The sequence below is a fragment of the Podarcis melisellensis genome, assembly GCF_964234715.1.
Source record: "Podarcis melisellensis genome assembly, chromosome: 9".
NCBI lineage: Eukaryota > Metazoa > Chordata > Lepidosauria > Squamata > Lacertidae > Podarcis > Podarcis melisellensis.
In genome coordinates, this window is record NC_138541.1 from 12,447,876 (window position 1) to 12,459,325 (window position 11,450).

At 46.4% G+C, this 11,450-nt stretch overlaps 1 protein-coding gene across 1 annotated transcript in view; it reads right to left on the reverse strand.

Moving 5' to 3' along the window:
* PRKG2 (protein kinase cGMP-dependent 2) overlaps positions 1–1,123 on the reverse strand; it is a 66,732-nt gene extending 65,609 nt beyond the window's left edge. Inside the window, exon 1 of the mRNA XM_081924948.1 lies at positions 772–1,123. The gene's annotated coding sequence lies outside the window, so the exon portion shown is untranslated. The remainder of the gene's footprint in view (positions 1–771) is intronic.
* Positions 1,124–11,450: the final 10,327 nt, after the last annotated feature.

Consider the following 11,450-nt stretch of genomic DNA (forward strand, 5'->3'; position numbering starts at 1 on the left):
AGCAAAATCCTAGCTCCAGCAATGAACACGGGTGGAATGCCAGGACGCTGGACTCCTCGGAAAAATCTGTATGCATTTTGAGCTTTAATCATGTCGCACTCCAGAGAAGCCCGCTGTTCCTAGCTTCCAGCACCAATCTCTCCCCCAGCAGACAACTGCATGCCCAACATCACATAGTTGTGAAGTTCCCCCCTCCCCTCTCTTATTGCACATAGATGGAGAGCAACCTCGCATCTTTCCCCCACCCTTTCTGCTGGAGCCATACGATGCAGGTGCAAATAAAGTAAATAATAATTGTGGTATTGCTCTCAGCTAGGTCAATTAATAAATTGTTAAGAGCTGGGCCCCCAACACACACACACATGTCATATTCAGTCAACGCACGCTTCAGGTAGCGCAGAATTGCTTTTTAAAAAATGCACATTTGCAGTACTAGTTATCCTGGGGTAATTAATGCAATCACCTGCTTTGCAAACAGAAGGTCCCAGATTCAAACACACACACACACACACACACACACACCGCATCTCCAGGTAGTGCTGGGAATATTCCCAGCCTGAAATTCTGGAGAGCCCCTGCCGGCCAGTGTAGACAACACTGACTCGAGTGAAGGCAGCTTCCTCCAGGATGCGTCTGCACACGCAACCAGCGAGTGCACACGTGAAGCGTCAACGCGCGTCTGGACCCCGATTTCTGCCGCCGAGCCTCCATCCCCTCGACTCCAAGAGCCAGGCTCGCCCGGCAACCTTCGCCCGCTTCGGCGGCACTCACCTGCCCGGTCAGCCCTGGCTCCGGCCACTGGCTTTCCAGGGACGCAGCCGGCCTCTTGCCCGGAGCCGCGGGGCCCAGAAACACAGAGGCAGGCGGGCGGGCGGGCGGGCGCGGAGGCTGCGAGGGACGGGCAGCGCGTTCTGCGGGCACCGCCGCCGCCTCCTAGCTCCAGCCGCGGCTGCTTGCGAGAGGCGGAGGTGGCAAGGGCTGCTGCCTGCCTGCCTCTCTCTCTCTCCGGCGCGCAGGGGAGGGAAGGGGAGGAGAGCGCAGGCAGGAGCCGCCTCCTCGTGCCAGCCCCGCCGCTTGCCCTTCGCTCGAGGCCGGGAAGGAGGGAGGGAAGGAGGGGAGCCGGCTTGCCTGGCGCTCGGCGGGGATAGGAGCCCCGCCACCGCGGCCGCGCATCCCCCGGGCCCGCGCGCCAGGCTGCTTGAATCCCCGGAGAGCGCGCAGCGGCGCATAGCTAGAGAGGAGAAGGAGGGGAAAGGAGCTGTCCAGCAGGGTTCACACGTGCAGAAGGTCAGCCTCTCCCTGCAACCCGCCACTCAGCTAGCGGGGACTTGAACGTGTGAACGCGCCACCAGCGCAGAGAAACAGGGCGAGCAGCCACCCGGAAAGGGCTGGGCTTTTCCATCAACTGGCCAAGTGCTTTTCGCTGGGGTAGGCCGTTCACACGTTCGGTTGCTGCCACGGTTTAAAAAGGAAGCCACTTAGTGCTGAGATGTGTGTGACCGAGAACGTGTGAATGGGTTCTCGGTCTTGTGTTGGAACCCATATGGAACTGTTGTTGACTTGAGTTGTGTGGGTGATGACCCATTTCACACATGCAGCTTGGTGCTCGAGGGTGACACGGCTGAGCATGATGCAAGCGTCTGTGTCCCAGCTTCGAATGCTCTTCCCAGAAATGGGGTTGCCACCTCTGCCTGTGACTTTTAAAGTTTATTTCACATGTTATAGAATTGTAAACCCCTCTGTGGGGTTTGTTTGGATGGAGGTTGGTATATAAATTTAATAAACAATGACAATAATAATTTATATACTGGGAAGTAACTTGCAGACTTCTGTGTAGCTTGTCACAACTATTTCAAGCACTACAGTTCCCATAGTTTATGGGATGGGGGGGCTTTAAATGTGCTTTAAATATATGGTATGCATGTAGGCTCTGACTTCACTTTAATGTAGGAGTCCTCAAATTGTTCCGTAAAATTCTTCTAATTGCTGTCTCTAATCAAAACAGAGTGCTGTCCAAGCAAACTAACTCTAATAGGAGCATTCCTCAGAGGCCTGCCCTACCTTCCCCCCCTCTCTCATTATATTTTGTTCTAATTAAAAATGACAAAGTTATTACATAAAATGCACTAATTGTGCCTTTTGCTGCTTTTTTGGTACTTGGGAATGCAAATCCTGTGGATGATACAGTGAGAATTATGAAAGGGGGCGGGGAGGAAATGGGTCATATAAAAACTTTCCATAATTAAACTACTTTGTGCAGAAGGATATTAACAAGGAAACAAACAGCAGTAGGCCTCCTTTCTTAGGTCCGAACTACATGTGAGGTTAAGGGACGCGGGTGGCGCTGTGGGTTAAACAACAGAACCTAGGACTTGTCAATCAGAAGGTCGGCGGTTCGAATCCCCACAACGGGGTGAGCTCCCGTTGCTCGGTCCCTGCTCCTGCCAACCTAACAGTTCGAAAGCACGTCAAAGTGCAAGTAGATAAATAGGTACCACTCTGGCGGGAGGGTAAACAGCATTTCTGTGCACTGCTCTGGTTCACCAGAAGCGGCTTAGTCATGCTGGCCACATGACCCGGAAGCTGTATGCCGGCTCCCTTGGCCAATAGAGCGAGATGAGCGCCGCAACCCTAAAGTCGGCCACGACTGGTCAGGGGTCCCTTTACTTTTACATGTGAGGTTAATCACATGGTTAAAACAAGTGCACCTAATTTGGCCCTCTTATCTTGGAGGGAAACTGGTATAACATGTAGTTCGGCTCTTAAATGCTCTTCCCTACGCAGGACAAGGCAGACTCAATACAGATCCCTTTAGCTTGGTGCAATATATAGAATCATAGAATCATAGAGTTGGAAGAGACCACAAGGGCCATCAAGTCCAACCCCCTGCCAAGCAGGAAACACCATCAGAGCACTCCTGACATATGATTGTCAAGCCTCTGCTTAAAGACCTCCAAAGAAGGAGACTCCACCACACTCCTTGGCAGCAAATTCAACTGTCGAACAGCTCTTACTGTCAGGAAGTTCTCCCTAATGTTTAGGTGGAATCTTCTTTCTTGTAGTTTGGATATACAAGGAGCTTCACATATTGTCTTGGACTGGTTGGAGGAGTCCAAGGAGTGGTGGGAGGAACCAGCTGGGGAACCACCAAGGGAAGAAGTCTCAGAGCCAGGGGGTTGGTAGTGGGGCAACAATGAGTGATCAGAGGGAGAAGACTGAGAGGAGGTGGTGTTGGAAGCTGAAGAGGTAATAGGGCTTAGTCAGCTGGGAGAGTCTGCAGAAAAAAGAAGTCCAGAATCAGAGGTAGAAGCTGAAGCAGGAGAGGAAGGAGGCCAAGAGGCAGAGATGCATCATGCTGTTGAAGAGGCTTGTGTGTCTTCTCCTCCTCAAACGAGAGGCTTCCCTCCACCCTGGTCTCCCAGAAGAGTCATGAAATGGGCAGAGAAGAGGTTGTCTACATGCAGGCACAGTCTCTGATTGCTTGGGGAAAAGCTCTGGAGAGGAGAGGACTGTGAGGAGCCAGGGACTTTCAGTCTCGGCAATAGCTAAGTTGGCTGAAGCCTAGGGCCTCTAAATCTAGGGGGCCTCCCCAGTCCACCCACCCCCCAGCGGGCAGTCTCCCCTCTCCCAAAACTGCAAACCCAAGACTTCATGCGAGGGCAGGGCAACTCGGGCCCAGCAACTATGAGACTCAGGGCCAGCCAGTGGGTTCCAATTTGAAACTCTAGGGCCCCACTTGAATTTTTTTTGTGGGGCCTTAGTTCACAGCAAAAATCTGCAGAATCTTAGAGATATCCTTTAGAGGAGAAATTGTGAATTGAAGAATTTTAAATACCCGTCATCATCCTTGGCTTCATTCAGTTTTGTTTATAATACGCTTCCATTTTATTCTAGTCGTGAGGGTGGGGGATTGGGAGGGTCCTCACAAGTGGAGTAGCCTAGGGCCTCTCTTCATCTAAATCCAACCCTGGGTTTGACATTCAGTCGAGTCTGTGGAGATTGTATTTTTGCTAATAAAGAGATAACTCCATCTTTGAACTGTGTGGTTACTTAATGGCATGCTCCTGTGACATGTATGGACATAAGGAGAGTCCATCTGGATCAAACCAAAGGTCTATCTCAGGGGTCAGCAAACTTTTTCAGGAGGGGACCAGTCCACTGTCCCTCAGACCTTGTGGGGGGCTGGGCTATTTTTTTGGGGGGGAAATATGAATGAATTCATATGCCCCACAAATAACCCAGAGATGCATTTTAAATAAAAGGACACATTCTACTCATGTAAAAACACGCTGAGTCCCGGATCATCCGCGGGCCAGATTGAGAAGGCGATTGGGCAGGATGCGGCCCCCAAGCCTTAGTTTGCCTAAAAGGTAAAGGTACCCCCAACTATTAGGTTCAGTCGCGGACGACTCTGGGGTTGCAGCGCTCATCTTGCTTTACTGGCCGAGGTCATGTGGCCGGCATGACTAAGCTGCTTCAGGTGAACCAGAGCAGTGCACGGAAACACCGTTTACCTTCCTGCTAGCACTTTGACGTGCTTTCGAACTGTTATGTTGGCAGGAGCTGGGACCGAGCAATGGAAGCTCACCCCGTGGTGGGGATTTGAACCGCTGACCTTCCGATCGGCAAGCCCAAGGCTCTGTGGTTTAGACCACAGCGCCACCTGCATCCCCAGTGCCACCCATGGTCTATCTGCTCCAGCAGGAGCACACTCTCCTCTTGTGCTCCCAAGCAATTGGTATTCAGAGGCTTATGACCTCCGATAACACATGTTATAATGGACATTCGTCATGGAAAGCCGTATCCGCCAAGACTTTGTCCAATCCGCTTTTAAAGCAGTCCAAGTTGTTGGCCATTTCAATGTGTTGTAGCAGTGAGTTCCACAGCTGTGCAAAGAAATACTTCCATTTGTCTGTCCTAAATCACCCACTGTATTTGCAGTAATGAGAAAGGGAGGAAAACTTCTGTCTAGCCACTTTCCCCCCACTATGCATAATTTTAGACACCTCTCCTTTCACCACCACCTTCTACCTAAATGAAAAAGCTGTACATGCTGTTAGGTGCAGTGACCAGAATTAACACAATATTCCAAGTGTAATTGCGTCATAGATTTATATAAAAGCATTATGATACTAGCAGTTTTATTTTCAATTCCTTTCCTAATATTCCCAAGTGTGGAATTTACCCTTTCCATAGCCGCCACAAACTGGTCAACATTTTCATTTAGCCAGACCTCTGAAGTCATTCCTGGTCATTTAAAACCAGTACACACCCCATTAGCAAATACACAAAGCTAGAAAATTTTTGTGTGTGCCTTGCTTCACACTGCTCACATTGAATTATATTTTAATGCCCCAAATCCCTTTTTAAAATGCTGCATCACAATGAACGCTTTTCAGCCCTCTGATCTTAGGGGAAAGTTACCTATTTTTGCTAGAAGACCAGCATTTTCACTTTCAAGTTCTTTAAGACTGCCACGTGGACATGATTATTTGTTCGTTTTGAACTTGTCAATAAGGCCTGTTACACGCAATGGTTCTGTGGAGGACTCTCCTTGTTGCCCTGTCATACCACTTTAAATAGTCATGACCCCCCCCAAGAATCATGGGAATCATGGGAACTGTAGTTTGTTAAGGGTGCTGGTCGTTGCTAGGAGACCCCCTAATTCCCCTCACAGTGTTACAATTCTCAGACTTCCCTGGAAAGAAGGATTGATTTTCAAATCACTCTGGGAATTGAAGCTCTGTAAGGAGAACAGGGGTCTCCTAACATTGTGCATTTCAATAGTTAGGTTTCCGAGTGATGAAAAATCCTGTTGTTGTTGAATAGGATGCCCCTATTTTCATTGGAGAAATGTTGGTATGTTATTGGCAGTATATATATATATATATATATATATATATATATATATATATATATATATATATATTTGCTTTCGTATATATATATATATATATATATATATTTGCTTTCGTAGATTTTCACGGGTACAGGAATGCAGGTTTTGGTGTCCTCGGGTGTCTTCCCGTGTAAAAGTTGGGGTGTCTAGGCGACGTTTCGACGAGGTCTCACTCGTCATCTTCAGGCTGGTGCTTTCGGCTTCTTGTTACTGGAACAGAGCAGGATCTCAGTGTTTGAGTTCCTATAAATACTGTTGAGGGGGTGTGGTGTATAGCCTCCAATGTTCTGGGCAGAGAGGAAGTTCCCAGGCTAGTGTGCCTTTTCTTCTTTTGTTCCTTAATTACTTGAGGGATATCTTGAGTGATTTCTTGAGTGATATCCTGAGTACCACTTAGGTGGGTCATTAGGTGTGGATTAGTTGCTAAAGTCTTTGTGTCTTGACCTCTTGAACTTTGTGAAGAGTTTTTCTGAGAAGATGGCTGTACTGCACTTAGTTGTGCTCTGGCTTGGCTTCGTGTATAGGGGCGAGCTGTGGTTTTGTGGCCTGTGTCAGCCAGATCTGTGTAGGGATTGCAGGGGGGTGCAGCATCCGGAGGTGCCACCATGGTTTGGCTACTGGATGGTGTCTGTAATTTATCTGTGGAGAGGGTCTGGGTTTGGGTCTGGTGTGGTTGATTGGTGATAGCGTTCTGTGTGCCTCTGGATCTGGTGTCAGTTTTTGTGGGGAGGGCTAATTTCCAGATGTCTGGCAAGCGGGATGTGTCGTCACGCTTGTTCATGTTGTGAGGGTGTTTCTCTATCTCGATGGCTTCCATGATTATTCTCTTGTGGTGATGTTCCATGTTAAAGAGCAATTTGGAATCTGCAAAATTAATTTCGTGTCCTGTTTCTTTCATGTGTTGGAAAAGAGAGGAAAAAAAGAAGAAAAAACTTCCTCTCTTTTCCAACACATGAAAGAAACAGGACACGAAATTAATTTTGCAGATTCCAAATTGCTCTTTAACATGGAACATCACCACAAGAGAATAATCATGGAAGCCATCGAGATAGAGAAACACCCTCACAACATGAACAAGCGTGACGACACATCCCGCTTGCCAGACATCTGGAAATTAGCCCTCCCCACAAAAACTGACACCAGATCCAGAGGCACACAGAACGCTATCACCAATCAACCACACCAGACCCAAACCCAGACCCTCTCCACAGATAAATTACAGACACCATCCAGTAGCCAAACCATGGTGGCACCTCCGGATGCTGCACCCCCCTGCAATCCCTACACAGATCTGGCTGACACAGGCCACAAAACCACAGCTCGCCCCTATACACGAAGCCAAGCCAGAGCACAACTAAGTGCAGTACAGCCATCTTCTCAGAAAAACTCTTCACAAAGTTCAAGAGGTCAAGACACAAAGACTTTAGCAACTAATCCACACCTAATGACCCACCTAAGTGGTACTCAGGATATCACTCAAGAAATCACTCAAGATATCCCTCAAGTAATTAAGGAACAAAAGAAGAAAAGGCACACTAGCCTGGGAACTTCCTCTCTGCCCAGAACATTGGAGGCTATACACCACACCCCCTCAACAGTATTTATAGGAACTCAAACACTGAGATCCTGCTCTGTTCCAGTAACAAGAAGCCGAAAGCACCAGCCTGAAGATGACGAGTGAGACCTCGTCGAAACGTCGCCTAGACACCCCAACTTTTACACGGGAAGACACCCGAGGACACCAAAACCTGCATATATATATATGTATATATAAAAGGTAAAGGACCCATGGACGAGATGAAGTCCAGTCCAATTATTATATCCATCTGACTATCTGACTAGGTTGCCTCAGCCATTCTGTGCAGCTTTCAACATATATAAAAACACAATATAACATTAAAAAAACACCTTTCCTACACTTGATCTTAGCCAAAAGGCCAAGAAACCTTTCCTATACAGGGCTGCCTTCAGATGTCTTCTAAAGTTACTTATCCTCTTGTATTGTGGATCTCATACATGAGCTTCCAACATCTTTCTGATGGAAGATAGGGACATTGTATTCAACAACAATAATTTTACTATTTATACCCCATCCATCTGACTGGGCTGCCCCAGCCATTCTGGGCAGCTGCCATCATAATAGAATATTTAACATTTTAAAACTTCCCTATACAGGACTGCCTTCAGATATTTTGGGGGTTGGATAACTCCATACCCTCCAATATTTCTCTGTTGAAAATATAGAATCATAGAATCATAGAGTTGGAAGAGACCACAAGGGCCATCGAGTCCAACCCCCTGCCAAGCAGGAAACACCATCAGAGCACTCCTGACATATGGTTGTCAAGCCTCTGCTTAAAGACCTCCAAAGAAGGAGACTCCACCACACTCCTTGGCAGCAAATTCCACTGTCGAACAGCTCTTACTGTCAGGAATTCTTCCTAATGTTTAGGTGGAATCTTCTTTCTTGTAGTTTGGATCCATTGCTCCGTGTCCGCTTCTCTGGAGCAGCAGAAAACAACCTTTCTCCCTCCTCTATGTGACATCCTTTTCTATATTTGAACATGGCTATCATATCACCCCTTAACCTCCTCTTCTCCAGGCTAAACATGCCCAGCTCCCTTAGCCATTCCTCATAAGGCATCGTTTCCAGGCCTTTGACCATTCTGGTTGCCCTCCTCTGGACACGTTCCAGTTTGTCAGTGTCCTTCTTGAACTGTGGTGCCCAGAACTGGACACAGTACTCCAGGTGAGGTCTGACCAGAGCAGAATACAGTGGCACTATTACTTCCCTTGATCTAGATGCTATACTCCTATTGATGCAGCCCAGAATTGCATTGGCTTTTTTAGCTGCCGCGTCACACTGTTGGCTCATGTCAAGTTTGTGGTCAACCAAGACTCCTAGATCCTTTTCACATGTACTGCTCTCAAGCCAGGTGTCACCCATCTTGTATTTGTGCCTCTCATTTTTTTTGCCCAAGACGTCCTAAGGAAATAGGGACGTCCTAAGGAAAAGTGGGACATTCCAGGATCAAATCAGAAACTGGGGCGACTTCTCTAAATCAGGGATGTCCCTGGAAAATAGGGACACTTGGAGGATCTGGGAGTGGAGGATAAATCTGATTCAGTTCATCTTTAAAGGTGAACCTACCTAATTTGCACTTTCCAAAACAATACAAGAAGCAAAATGCAACCATCTTTTGAAATCTGCACATATCTGAATTTTGCAACATTGTTCTTACACCAAGTAATGTGTTCAAAGATGCATGTACTAGGATAGAGTGTGCATATAAATGCATGTATCTGTGAAAATATAGCAAAATTGCATACAAAAATGTGTTTATTGGGAGGAATATGCAGGAAAATGCTGCTGAATTTTCACGAGGGTTTAAACAACCACCACCACCCGCAAATTCATAGAATCATAGAATTGTAGAGTTGGGAGGGACCGCTAGGATCATCTAGTCCAACCCCCTGCTGCAGAAATGGGGAAAACTGGAATTAAAATGGGAAAAATAAGAAAGAGAGGAAACTGAAACGGACAGATCCACCCATCCTTAGTGATAACAAGAGGAAATTGAAATATACAGACCAAATGACATAGGTTCACATGTCAAATTAGCTAAGAAATATATCAAGCATTTTCTTATACAAATAATATGCATTAAAATTATGTAAACAATTACAATTATTATTATTTAATTATCTCCCTATCCGTAGGACTTATGACCAGAGAGCACTATTCTTGACACACGGCACAAAATAAAGTCAGCCACAGATTGCCTTTGCCCTGGAAACACAGCTGGTGGGTTGAATGCCTTCTGATCCACCACAGAACATTAGCACAAAATGCTGCAGAATTGTACTTTCATTATCTACTCGGGAATCATGATTAGTTATTAGCAACTACTGGCAAAAAATAATAATCCAGAAATGCCCCAGTGTTTACAACGTCATTATAAACCAACAGCCTTTCGTAACAGCAACAGAAGGCACAAAGCACTAAAAGATTATTTACAAAAATGAGCTCCCTTCCTGAATTTGTCACAGAGCCTCTCCAACCTAATAATAGCATTTAGAAACAAATGACCCAGATTAATTTCTGAGATCTGCTGCTGGGAAAATTATTCCTTTTGGATCCTTCGAGGAGGAGCGATCTGATACTTGGGGAATCAGCAACATCAAGGAATTATATACTAATTAACCAGTGCCAGAAACAAGACAATGGCTACTACTGGACTAAAATCTACATCAATATTCAGGGAGGTTACTTTCAAGTTCCATAAATAATCTGAGATCTGGCAATGGCTGATTTCATTTGCAGTTGGACTGTCTCAAACCCAGGGCCGGATTTAGGTCTGACGAGGCCCTAAGCTACTGGAGGTAATGTGGCCCTTTATATATCCAGCTGTCCTTTGTCAACAACAAATTGTCACTGTCTTTTGTGTTGAATACATGCTATATGGTAATTTATGGACCTAATAAGTATCTAAAGCCATTTGCACATAACAAAATGTGTATTTTATCAAAATAATTGTTGAACTAAAATACAATTAAGAAATATATTAGTAGTGAAATGATAGAAATGAGCAAACCAGTGATCTTTTAGGGAGCAGGCTAGCAGGCGGGGCCCATTACTTATATCATAGGAGCCTACACAACCCAAAACACTGTTGCTGTATGTAGGTTTTATTTTATTTGTTTTTTTTATCTTATATTTTGGAAATGTACATCCAGGATTTTTGGGGGGGGGGGAGCAAGAGAGTGGGGCCCTAAGCTATAGCTTGTTTAGTACGTTTCCCAGTACGCTTCTGAACACAATTCAAAGTGTTGGTGTTGACCTTTAAAGCCCTAAGCGGCCCTGGTCCAGTATACCTGAAGGAGCGTCTCCACCCCCATCGTTCTGCCCAGACACTGAGGTCCAGTGCCGAGGGCCTTCTGGCGGTTCCCTCACTGTGAAAAGTGAGCTTACAGGGAACCAGGCAGAGGGCCTTCTCGATAGTGGCGCCCACCCTGTGGAACGCCCTCCCATCAGATGTCAAAAAGATAAACAACTACCTGACATTTAGAAGACATCTGAAGGCAGCCCTGTTCAGGGAAGTTTTTAATGTGTGAAATTTTAATGTATTTTTAATCTTTGTTGGAAGCCGCCCAGATGGGCGGAGTACAAATAATAAATTATTATTATTATTTAGCTTATACGTAAATCCAGCACTGCTCAAACCAGAACAAGGGCTTAAGGAGATAAGGAGAGCCTACTGGACCAGTGTCCCAACTAGTCCAGCATCCTGCTCTCACAGTGGCCAACCAGATGCTTCTGAAAAGCCCACAATCAGGGCCTGAGCACAAGGACATATACCTCAACTTAAAGTAGGACATCCTGGAATTACAGAAGCCATTCCAGCTTCTGAATGGATCCTGGGATGTCCCATTTCCCCCCTGCTTGCAGAGGTGCCACCTGAGTCATCCACCTAACAGGTTTTTTGGTGCTATGCTCCTCCTCCCCATCTCACAAGTTGCCCCTCTGTACTGTCACCTACCAGAAGCAACA